Source organism: Aethalodelphis obliquidens, unplaced genomic scaffold (assembly GCF_003676395.1).
Source record: "Aethalodelphis obliquidens isolate GAN/ISIS:26980383/991018 unplaced genomic scaffold, ASM367639v1 scaffold2, whole genome shotgun sequence".
Classification (NCBI taxonomy): Eukaryota; Metazoa; Chordata; class Mammalia; order Artiodactyla; family Delphinidae; genus Aethalodelphis; species Aethalodelphis obliquidens.
This window is the reverse complement of record NW_020837946.1, coordinates 56,769,805-56,782,270: the sequence shown is the minus strand read 5'-3', so window position 1 is coordinate 56,782,270 and position 12,466 is coordinate 56,769,805. Positions and strand designations below refer to the sequence as shown.

The 12,466-nt window shown below is 39.1% G+C and overlaps 1 pseudogene; it reads right to left on the bottom strand.

The window, feature by feature from the left end:
- Positions 1-831: 831 nt before the first annotated feature.
- Positions 832-2,165, bottom strand: LOC113624863 (protein cornichon homolog 1 pseudogene; annotated as a pseudogene).
- Positions 2,166-12,466: the final 10,301 nt, after the last annotated feature.

The following is a 12,466-nucleotide window of genomic DNA, read 5'->3' as shown; positions in this document are numbered from 1 at the left end:
CACTGTTCACAGGTTGGTCTTCTCTTTAACTTAGTTTGGCTGTAGCTTCTATATTCTGTGTTCTTCTAGCTTGCTGCATTCAGCTGCTGTTGTTTGCTGATGCAAAACATTAATGATCTGAGGAAAATCATGTAAGACCAACATGACTTCTGAGTTATACTGGCCTCATTCTCCTAATTACCAGTTGCATAAGAGCTAATTCCTGTTACAGAAACATGCTACAGACTCCCCTGGAAAAGCTGTCATCCAAGTGTTGACATGGTATTTTCTGAGAACATAGAAGACATCTGAGAATCCTATGCATTACTTCTTTATCCATCTAGAGGCAGAAGCCTGAACCAAATAACCTCCAAGCCCCATCTAGCTCTTCCATTTTAGGAATATTCAATTTTGGAGGCACAAGAGCAATTTAATTTTTTTTATGATACATAAACGACAATAACAGTAGATGAAATAGATGTGGATGACAATAAATGTAGATACTAATTGGTAGGAGACCATTGCCCAATACCTTACGTGGAAGAGGAATTTTTCATAGTGTAATGATTTTGAAATTCCAACGTAACAAGGGAGCTTAGTCAAATGAGAGGACAGTTAATCAAGTCAGCCATCAGGGGTACCCATGCTTTGGGGAAACAAGTGTCCAAGGTCTATCAGGGTTTTAGATCCAGGAAGGATCACTTTGTTTATAGCCCTTTGAAGACACACGTGGAAATCAAAATTTCCACTCTTTGAGATTATTCAACTAATGCATGACCAACAGTCTATACTCTAATCTGTTGCTTTTCACCAAAAGGATTTATCCAGGCCTCTTTTTCTTTTTTTTTTTTTAAGTCTTAATTTCAGAGTTTTATTGTATTGCACTAAAGGAATAGCAGGACGGTTATACAATGTTCTCTCTCATTCAGTTTTGAAAATCTAAAGTACTTGCAAACTCTTAAGAATATCTTTACCACCAGATTAGAACGCTAAGTATAATAACCAATTTCTTAATAAGTGATGTCTTACAAATCAAAACACATTTAAAATAGCTTTCAATGCATTCTTCACAAGTAAGTCAGCATATATTTTTGTATCATGTTCACTTATGCTCAAGAATTAAAGCAAGTATATTACTCTGGTGGAAATACGGGAAATCTCTCATTCATGCAATATACAGGGATAATATTTCAAGTCAAAGGGAAAAAAATCCCACTCATTTTTTTAATGCATCCATATATAATCACCTACATGATAGACGAGGAAACCCATGAAGTTTCTACAGGTCAGATATATATTTTCAATTCATCAGAAGCACCTGATATCTACAGCTAATTTTTAATTAAATGGCATTTCAATAAAACCAAAATGAGCCCTACAACTTCTATAAACAAAAGCTTCCAATGGACTAAGGACAGTCAGTAATTAATGCAGTCATTCAAGGGATTATGGCTGTTCCTTAAGGAGTGCAAGTTCAAACCTGTCAACACCAGAGGTATCATTTCATATTAATTTATACGTCATTCCATTTAAATTCTTTATCCGAGTATAACATATGAAAACAGTCTTTCCACAAGCAAAAAATGTGGAAACATTTAAAAAATAAGGAGACATTTTTTAAAGTAACTGATCAGATTCCATAGGCTACTTTTGGAAACAGGATCTTGCTGGATAGAATCCCTTCATTTGGTGGCTTTTTGTATGCACTTAACCAGACCAGTTCTTCTGAGTGTTGTTCTAAGAGCTCACCAAAACATAGATCATGCCATATAGGTAGTAAAAAAATGCTAGAAGATGAAAAGCTAATTTGCACCATCCTTCTTTCTGACAATATGCTAGAATATCTGCATTCATGATGGTTGTAGGGTCATAGAGTCCTGGTCCACTCATCACTGGTCTACTCATATACCTCCAAATATGATATGCCAAGAGGGGCATATTGAGACCCAGTGTAACCACTCTGCTGCACAAAGAAACATGACACAGAAGAAAGCGTGGATGAGGTACTCTGGAAGGACAAGAGGATTCAGGGTATTACACTGGTCTATAGGATTCCTGTAATCAGTCTTCAGCTCATCAAATGCTATAATATGCCAAATGGTGGAGAAGATGAGTGCAGCGGTGAGCAGCAGCGCCAGCATGTAGCAGAAGGTCGCGAACTTGAACGCCATGGCCGGGGCAGGCCTCTTTTCTTTAGGCTCTTCTCGAAGCTAAGCAGCTCACCCTTTTAATCTGCTTATTCAGCACAAAATATGAAACACAAAATAAAAGCAGTGCTTGACTTTCCATAACTGCCTTTTGTTTTAACTTGTTGGCCCCCTTTTGCCCTATTTGAATAGTAGTGTATCTCCTTCACATTCCAGTCTTAATGAGGTTATTTACCTTGCATACCCAATGAGATTATACCTTATATAATAAATTCTCTTTTCTGAGATATATCTGAGAGGGCAGCCTATTTAACTATTAAAAGGATTAACCTTTTAACTGAGAATGATCTTAAGGCTGGACACAATTTTCATGCTGAGCTTTCAATTACTTAAAGATGTCACCACTGCATACAGAGGTGTTTACATTTACATATACTAGTAGATCAGCCTTAAAAATAGCCCCTCGTTAACTTTGCACAATGGCTGGTAAAGAAAGCTCATTTGTTGCTATGTGTGTATTGCTCTTGCTCATGTGTGTTAATGAAATACATGTGAGCTAAAAATGCAAACTGGGAAGTAAATATCTTTTTTTTTTTTGCGGTACACGGGCCTCTCACCGTTGTGGCCTCTCCCGTTGCGGAGCACAGGCTCCAGATGTGCAGGCTCAGCGGCCATGGCTCACGGGCCCAGTCGCTCCACGGCATGTGGGATGTTCCCGGACCGGGGCACGAACCCATGTCCCCTGCATCGGCAGGTGGACTCTCAACCACTGCACCACTAGGGAAGCCCAAGAACATCATTTTTAATGCATTAGTATTGTTATCAATTATACATGCTAACAAAACACATGGAGGGACAATCCATATGGACCCTTCAAATTTCCTTTTAGCCAATAATTGTTCTTTTCTTCCTCACCCAACTTTTACCATAAGTGATAACATTAATTGCCTTAATTCTTTTCATATTGTCATTCCAGGTGGGGAACAATAGAATTGGCCAGAAGTCTATAAACAGAAAGGGCGTGAGGAAAAGCAAACGGCTTGGGTAATCCACCATTTGGACAATAAGTTTGGCTTTACTTCATCGATTGGGGGATGGGGATGGAGATGAGGGGGGAGGCAGTTGGTGGTTGGGGGTTAGGAAAAATAGGAAAAGAAACAGAGTTACTTACTTAGCTTATCTAGATCATTGCATTCAGGTAATAGTAAAAAGAATTTTCATAAATCTATTTTCCTCCAAAATCCACTTGACTTTTGCATTATGGCACATCTCACTCTCAGATCCTCATAAACATTATAACTTAATCTGATTGATTAAATGTTGTACTGACCTAAAAAGGAACTGTTTATAGTAATGTCCAAGGCACTGGGAGAGCAGCTCTCTTAAGTCAAAACAATTTGGTCTCTATTCTTAGGAAAGGAATAATTGAAAGGAGAATCTCCCCTTGAACATAAACCACCTTGTCCATCTCCCCTGCAAAAGTCCCAGAAAAATCTAGTCTATTTACTAATGTTCTGGGGCTCATGGATTATTTCCGGAGAATTCAAATATTTGTTGATAACCTACCAACTGCTGTGTACTGGGAGTACAGCAGGGAACAAAACTTTCAGAAATTTCTGGCAACATGGATTACTTTCTACAGGGGGAAAGGGTGCAATAAACAAAGATGCAAAATATATGCACGTTAGATGGTGATAATATTGCTATTGAATATTAGTGATAATAGAGAAGTTTTAGACAATTTTAACAGAGGAAAAAAGCAGGAAAGGGAATGGAGGGATATTTTAAGGAAGGTGTTGTCAGGTTAGGTAAGGCAAGTTGATATTTGAGTAAAGACCTGGGGATGGGGGATCCAGCTAAGCAAAAATGTTTAAGGCAGAGGGGCAATTAAGAGAAAAGGCTCTGAGGCAGGAGTATGGCTGGCATGTTAGAGGAAGGCCAAGGAGGCCAGTGAGGGCAAAGAGAGATGGGATAATAAGAACAGGAACATCAAGCAGGGGGTGAGGGTGGATAGTGTAGGACTTTATAAGACATTGCAATGTCTTGGGCTTTTACTCTAAATAATATGGAGAACTGTGAATCTAAACTATGGACTTAAATGTCTGTCAACAGATGAATGGAAAAAGAAGATGTGATATATACACAATGGAATGTTATCCAAGCATAAAAAAGAAGAAATCCTGCCCTTTACAACAACATGAATGGACTCTGAGGGCATTGTGCTAAGTGAAATAAGCCAGAGAAAGACAAATACTATATGATATCACTTGTATGTGGAGTCTTAAAAAGATGAACTCAGAGGAATAGAGAGTAGAGTGGTTGTTACCAGGGATTGGGGGGTGGTGGGAGAAATGGGGAGATATTGGTCAAAGGTTACAAACTTCCAGTTATAAGCTTAACAATTTGGGGGATCTAATACACAGCATGGTGGTTGTAGCTAATAATACTGTATCATATACTAGAACATTGCTAAGAGAGTAGATCTTAACTTTCTCACCACAAAGAGAAATGGTAACCATGTGATAGGATGGAGGGGTAGCCAATACTATGGTGGTAACCATTTTACAATTTATAATTATATAAAATCAACACGTTGTACATCTTAAACTTACACAATGTTATGTGTCAATTATATCTCAATTAACCTGGAAAAACCCCCAACAACAACAAGAAGAACAACAAAAATGAGAAACTATGGGAAGGTTTTTGAGTAGAGGAGTCATCAGACCCTGTGAACAGGCTTACTTTGGCTGCTCCTGGGAATGGATTGTGAAGCAAGTGGATGAGTGCCTGTTACAATAACCCAGAGGAGAGATGAGAGGGCCTGCGGTCTGAAAGAAGAACAGACACAGAGCTCAGGTCTGAACAGCAAGGAGTGAGATTAGAGACTGCTCACAGAGACAGCCAACATCTAGGTTACAAATGAATTTATTTTATAAATTCTAATTCATAAAATTTATGCACTGTGAAATCAATCCATCAGTGAGAACACAACTTAGTGGCCTCCAGGGTTAAAATTTGTTATAAAATACATTGTGTGTACATTCTTTACAGTCACTACACATCTGCATTAGAAGTTGAGTCAAATGTTCGAGGAACGACAGAAGGACCTGTGGAGTCTAGGGGATCTGTGGAGCACAGCATGAAAACTAGAACTCCCCAGTCTGCTAGGAAACATGCCATGTCCTGTGAAAACTGACAGAGGTGGCCTCAGAACACTCTTGGAAGGCATCAGGAGAGGCGGGGGCTGTTGAAGTGACTGGAAGCAATGGGACATCCCAGTTCCTCATCACTTTTCTGGGAGGGCCTGAGTCTCACAGCCCTGAACTACTTCCTTACTTGCCTTCCCAAACATCTGGCGATAATGTTTGACAGCAACATGTGTTAGTAGAAGTTTGTGTAGAACGCATGTTCTTTGTGAATAGAGCCATCACAATGCATGAATTACACATAAGAATCAAGAGTCATGAAAACTACATGCAAAAGCCATAAAGGACTAGGAGAAAGGTTGATACCAACCCCAAATTCAATAGAAGAACATGCAAAGTACTGGGGATGCAGGTGCTGGGTGAGCACAGGATGATCACAGAGGAAGGATAGGAGAGGAAGGAAGGGGAGAGGGGCCAGACAAGGCAGCTGACTAGTGTGAGGACCTTTGTGGGGCCAGTGCCTGTAACCAAAGGTTAAGTGGAGAAAGGCAGCTGGTCATCAATGCCTAGACCTCTAGGTAAAGCCCAAGGGCACGGGAGCTGTGGACAGCAGCAGTCCGTACCCTTCCCTCCCTGGCTTCAGATGAAGACTTAGATGCACAAAGAAATCCAAAATCAAGGTTTCTTCATTTCATTCAAAAATCTTAAATTTCAGAGAAGATAAGCACCTATATCAGGGGCACAGTGTCCTGCTAGAAACAATTCCAATTCAACAAACACGCATGGAGAATGTACTGTTTGCCAAGAACTGTTCTAAGTGGAGAGTTGAAGGTACATAAGAGACAATTAGTCCCTCAGTGAAAGTGCAATCCAGGAAGAAATCTGCATCCTTTGTATAAACCAAACCAGCATCTGACATGTACTCAGAAAAGCATTTTGATAGACAAGAAATATTAGATATTTTTCAGTACTTTCAGTAAAAATCTCATTGGAAAGACAAATTTTTTAATGGCACAGAATCAAAGAATTCAGATGTTGGTTTTAGAAATTCACTTAGTACCAAGAATAGAAAGGTAATTTATGTACTGAGCAACTTATAATCACCTTTTCTGCTGTTGTCACAAATCAAGTCAACTCTGTATGGTAGCACAGAAGAGACACAGCTAACAGTGAAAGCGGAAAGGATGCGCACTGCTCCTTACTAAGTAGAGGAGGAGCCAGCAAGCAGTACCATATTCTTTTTTAGCTTCTAAAATAATAGTAATATCTCCAATACTGTTTCACAAAATCTGGGCAACCCAAGGAGTGAGTGTCTTACCAAAGGGACTCTTCAAGATTTCCTTCAGAATATTACTATGGAACATTTTTACAGGATATTTTAATCACTTTAAAGTATATAAAGTAAAGAGAGTATTGCTGGTAAAAAGTCAACTTGAACAAATGGATAAGACTGGAGGTGGTGTGATACAGTGAAACATTTATGGATCAACCTAGGTTCAAATACTGCCCTTCCCACTTACCAGCTGTGTGACCTTACATGCGTGATTGAATTTCCTGGAACTTCAGTTTCCTTACCTAAAGAACAGAGATAAATAATTTTCTATTTCAAAGAATTCTTCTAATGACACTGTGTATATGTCTTACAGCAGGTTGGGTATAAAGTATTTAGTCAACTATGGTTTCCCCAGTAGGAAACCAGCATGTCAGGGGGGCCTCCAGGTACACTAGCCTACATAAATAGACATTTAAAATAACTACCCATAAAGTAAATATTTCTACAAAGTCCTAAATGTATTCTAAATTTACCTATCTAATTTTCTAAATCATGAAATTCATTCTCATCTCTATCACAAATTGCCACAAATTCTCAGTTTGGGAAGCTTGGGTCAGATTTTGCTATGATTGCTATCATATGACAATCCCAGAGCAATCTGCACTAAGATGCATTACTGCATACTGTACTGTGATTATTTCTAAATGTTTATGAGATGCAGATTTAGGAAATTATTTAACTCTCGTCTCGACAACTTGTGAGATTTCCAAAGAAATATATTAAGGGAAGATCAAAGATTATGGTGCTATATTGCATAAAACGAAGCAACTGCTTATTAGAAGACAAAAACCTTTGATTCATTCCTCTTAATTAAAGGAATTAATGAGCTATGTATGCCTATGTGCAAAGAAAGGAAGGTGGAGAAAGTATGTAAATGAACAGGGGCTTTCATAAAAATCTACAGGCTGAGAGTATTTTATTTAAGCTGCTGGAAGAAAAAAATTATCTGAGTTTCTCAGATTCCTTCCTAAGTTTTAAATCCATATTTTTCATAAAGCATTCATTTCTATTCTTTATTCCAAAGTAACAGAGGTCTCTATATTTTTATTTTTTCATTTATTCATTCATTCATTCATGCCTGCATTGGATCTTCGTTCCTGCGCACAGGCTTTTTCTAGTTGCGGCGAGCAGGGGCTACTCTTCTTTGTGGTGTGCGGGCTTCTCATTGCAGTGGCTTCTCTTGCTGTGGAGCACGGGCTCTAGGTGTGCGAGCTTCACTAGTTGTGGCTCGCAGGCTCTCAAGCGTAGGCTCAGTAGTTGTGGCGCACGGGCTTAGTTGTTCAACGGCATGTGGGATCTTCCTGGACCAGGGCTTGAACCTGTGTCCCCTGCATTGGCAGGCAGATTCTTAACCACTGCACCACCAGGGGAGTCCCTCTATATTTTTACTGCCCAGATAAAGTCGTTTTTTTCTCTGCCTTTTGAAGTTGAACTCTTTCCCAAGACTTTGCATATACGAAAATGTTCTGAATTTGGAAATAACTGAACTATTAATTTGAATTTAGAAATCTTTCTGTAACACAGTGATTTGTTGTAGCTCATTATTCTAGATTTTTAATTTTTTACTTTAAAAATTAGACTTGCTAAAAAGTAATGCACATTCTTGATATTCAAAGTACAGGGGGAAAAGGTGAAAAAACAAAGTAACACGTATACTACAACCCAATTATAATTAGTTAAAATTTCTTATATTTTTATAACATTTGTTATATTATTATATTTTTATAAACTCTTCTCTCTCATATATCCATATATTTGTAGATAGATCTATAGTTATATATAGATTTATCTCCACATCCTTGTATATGAGACCAGACTATATATACCATGTAACCTCATATCCACTTTTCTCTTAATATTAAATATTCAGCATTTTCTCACATTATTAAAAATACTTCAAAAATATTTAAATGCATTATTTAAATACCCACTTCTGAGCATTTTGATCATCTATGTTTTCATTATCATAAATAATTCTGTGATGAACTTCATTTTACAATGCAACAGGTTTAGACCTACAAGGCAAATGTACAAACTCAAACTTAAGGTATATTCTGAAGGAGAAATGGAAGAGGAGATACTAGGGGAAGGAGGGAGACCAGGCATTCAAGCGTTCAGTCTGCGTTTGCCTGAGTGTAAGGGAAAAAAACTCATTACCACTTGACAGCTGCTTCGTGGTTTATAAAAGTTAAGGGTTCAAACCTCTTCCCAGTGACCAGATGCCCATGGCTTCAGGTGCTACGGAATGGTCAGTAATTGACTCACGATTTCGATGACAGTTCATGTGAGAGAAGCTAAAGGAGGCAAGTGGGACCCCACACAGACCACCTTGCTCAGACACAGTTTGGTTTAAGAATACAACTGTGTACCTATCAATTTATAAAGCATGTAAGCTAAAAGGACTAAAGACTAAAAGGGAACCTAAGGAAGAGAAAGCAGTTAATGCATTACAATGATAGAATGCAGTGAAATAGCTTCTAAAATTTTTATCATTGTGCTTTAGATTTCTTATATTAAAAACCAAGAGAGAAATAGACAAGTATTGGTGAAAAAAACTAATTTTATGACATCATTGCATGAGCAGAAGTTCCTGGGTTATGGGGAGGGAACAAGTAGGGGGTTGGGGGGAGGGTGGTGAGACTTTTAACATTTATAACATCAAAATCCAGTAAGATACTTTGGGATTCCTTACAATACCCCTACCTTATTTTCAAAATGCAGTCTCACTAATCTCACTAACACTGTCGAGTTTTAAGCAATTCTCCTGTCTAAAAGTGATCACTGATAAAGCTATCAGCAATCTAAAAACACTCAAGACCCACACACTAAACTATAGTTCCTTTTTTATACTAATTTTGCCACTGCTGTAGCCATTGCTGCTTTGTACCTGGCATATAGCTTCTGGCCATGGGGATAATTTGATGGGTTCTTTAATGCCCAAAGAAAAGGTACTTGAGATTCAATTGTGGGTTTTGTTGTTGTTGTTGTTGTTGTTGTTTTGCGGTACGCGGGCCCCTCACTGCTGCGGCCTCTCCCTTTGCGGAGCACAGGCTCTGGACGCGCAGGCCCAGCGGCCATGGCTCACGGGCCCAGCCGCTCCGCGGCACGTGGGACCCTCCCGGACCGGGCACGAACCCGCGTCCCTGCATCGGCAGAGGGACTCTCAACCACTGCGCCACCAGGGAAGCCCGTCAATTGTGTTTTTTTAACATCATTAATTTAAATATTACAGTAATGTTAACTGGTATCTTTGATAGTTAGCTATTCTCCTAGAAGAGAGCTACGAGTTCCTGCTCTACTGACTCATGGTCCCCTTTGAAAATTAGATGAGAGCTATGTATTCTCTTCATGGAAAAATGTGCATGCACACATATAAAATTCTGCAGAAAATTTCCAGAGGTCCTTGGACTCCCTGAATTCCTGTTAGCCTCTATGCCAGAAAGAGAAGAATTTATAGAGAAATAGTAAACGGGCTGAGAGGTGTAAAGGGAGATAAAGGGAGGATGGAAAGTAGACAACGAAGTTTCCCATTCTAGTCCAGACTTGGCCTAGACTTTCTGTATTTACTTTTCACAGCAGCTCTGTGTACTACATATCATTTTCTATGGTCAAGGAAACCAAGGTTCAGAGAGGTTACCTAACTTCCCCACAAGGTCATACTGCTGGAAAGTGGCAGAGTCAAAATGCAAGCCTGGTCTCCTGACTTTTTAAGTCCCATGTACATTTCACTTAGGACTTACTAAGTCAACTTACTGCTTTTTCATCTTGGACTTCCTAAGATAGAACTGACCTATTAGAATAACCACCTAGTAGACTATGAACTCCCTGAGAGTAGGGTCCATGTCTCACTCCTTTTATATCTCCAGTGCCTGACACACAGAAGGCACTCATCAAAGGAGAAATGAATATGTAAACACCCTGGGGCAACAATCCCTTAGACAGTGGGAGAAGCTACATGCAGCTGTGTGTGATCACAAAGATCCTTATCATCACTAAATATTCCATTAGATGACCACTGGGCACAGACTTCAATACATTTTAAACTACAAATGGTAAAACTCTTGTACAGAACCAGCATTTAATCCTTTTGAAAAATAACCTATTTATAAAACACAAAGTAGCTTTACAACAAACCTGCCTATTGTTATCATGTCAACAACATCTTTTGATAGTGAACTATTGCATCTTATGAAAACCAAACTCATGTTGAAAATAAGTGCATAAATTAGGACTGTTTTCAAAAGACACTTAACTTTACAAATGTTATAATAAGAACTTAAATGTATTTTTGTTGTTTTTGCAATAATTGCTCTGAAGATGAAAACTAAAGCACCATTTCAATGTAGTAAAGGTAATTGCTGCATTTACTGCTCATGTCATGTTGATGTATGACCATGTATCAAAGGTCATCCTTCTGTACTCATACATTATCAAATCTGAAAGCACAATATTTGATTCTGACCAACCTTTAAACTGCCCACAATGTGTGTGAAAAATTGATGAAGTTCTACCTTGGGTTTAAAAAAAAAAAAAATGACCCATGCATGTTTCGGAAGCAGAAAGGTCAAGAAGCCAGTGGCGAGGTTAGATATCAGCACCATGAACCTCGCAGTGTCTTAGCTTATCAGTGAGGTCTAGTACAATGATCACAAGCTAAAATTGCTGTACTAATGAAGACAAAGGTCTAAAAACTTAGCACAGGCCCTCTGATAGAGGGCAGTATCTTGTGTACAATTATGCAGAGATAAGGACATAAATCACCCTTTAAAGACAATAAAACCTATAATGCACAAATTGAATTGTTTACATGTCTATTGGAGACACTGTTAAAAACAGAAGTGTTGGGGCTTTCCTGGTGGTGCAGTGGTTGAGGGTCCGCCTGCCGATGCAGGAGACACGGGTTCGTGACCCGGTTCAGGAGGATCCCACATGCTGCGGAGCGGCTGGGCCGGTGAGCCATGGCCGCTGGGCCAGCGAGTCCGGAGCCTGTGCTCCGCGGCGGAGGAGGTCACGACGGTGAGAGGCCCGCGTGCCGCAAAAAAAAAAAAAAGGAAAAAAAAAAAAAAAAAACAGAAGTGTTGGCTGCCATACCTCTTTTTACTCATCTGCAACACAGTAGCCCTGAATTCCACTTCTTCATTAGAAGGCAAGTCATCTGCTCCCCTTCTCCTCTTCCTGCTCCAAACACACAACACTACTGTCCAATTTAGTAGTCCTGTGCCATCCTGACCTAAAAGGAGTGCTGAACATTCATGCTTGCTTCAAACTATTGCTTACAATTGTTTGCTGACAGGAGAAATTGGTCTTATCAGAATCTCCTAAAACCTGAACAGCTGCTGCTCTTGCCTTTGCTGGTTGGGGGAGGGGAGGAGGTGTGGCAGGGTGGGGCATCAGGCAGCAGGGAAGGAAGAATCCCCACTCTTCAGTAAGGATTGTCTTTAAATAAATAAAATGCCATTTAATTCCATCAAGCCCAACTACAGGAGACTGCCTTATTGAAGAGAAGAAAGATCATACAAACATACAAAAAGAATCCAGGTCTTCAAAAACCAAAAGAAAAAAAAATCATTCTGAAAAGAATACACAACGTCCACCCAAAACATGTTTCAAGCATATCAATTTTATTTCAGCCAATTCTCAGGTTAGATTATTTTATAAAATTCACAACATCCTATACTGAAAACTCATGTATTCTTTGGCTGTATGAACACTCATAATTGAGAATACAAATTCACGCCAAAATTTGATTCCTTCTTGTTCCTAGGAAAAGATTTTTTTTTAAGCATACCACTATAATTTAATAAAATATGTCAACTCTTGGCAGGTAGGCCAAGCCTTTAGAACTCTTGCTATAGACA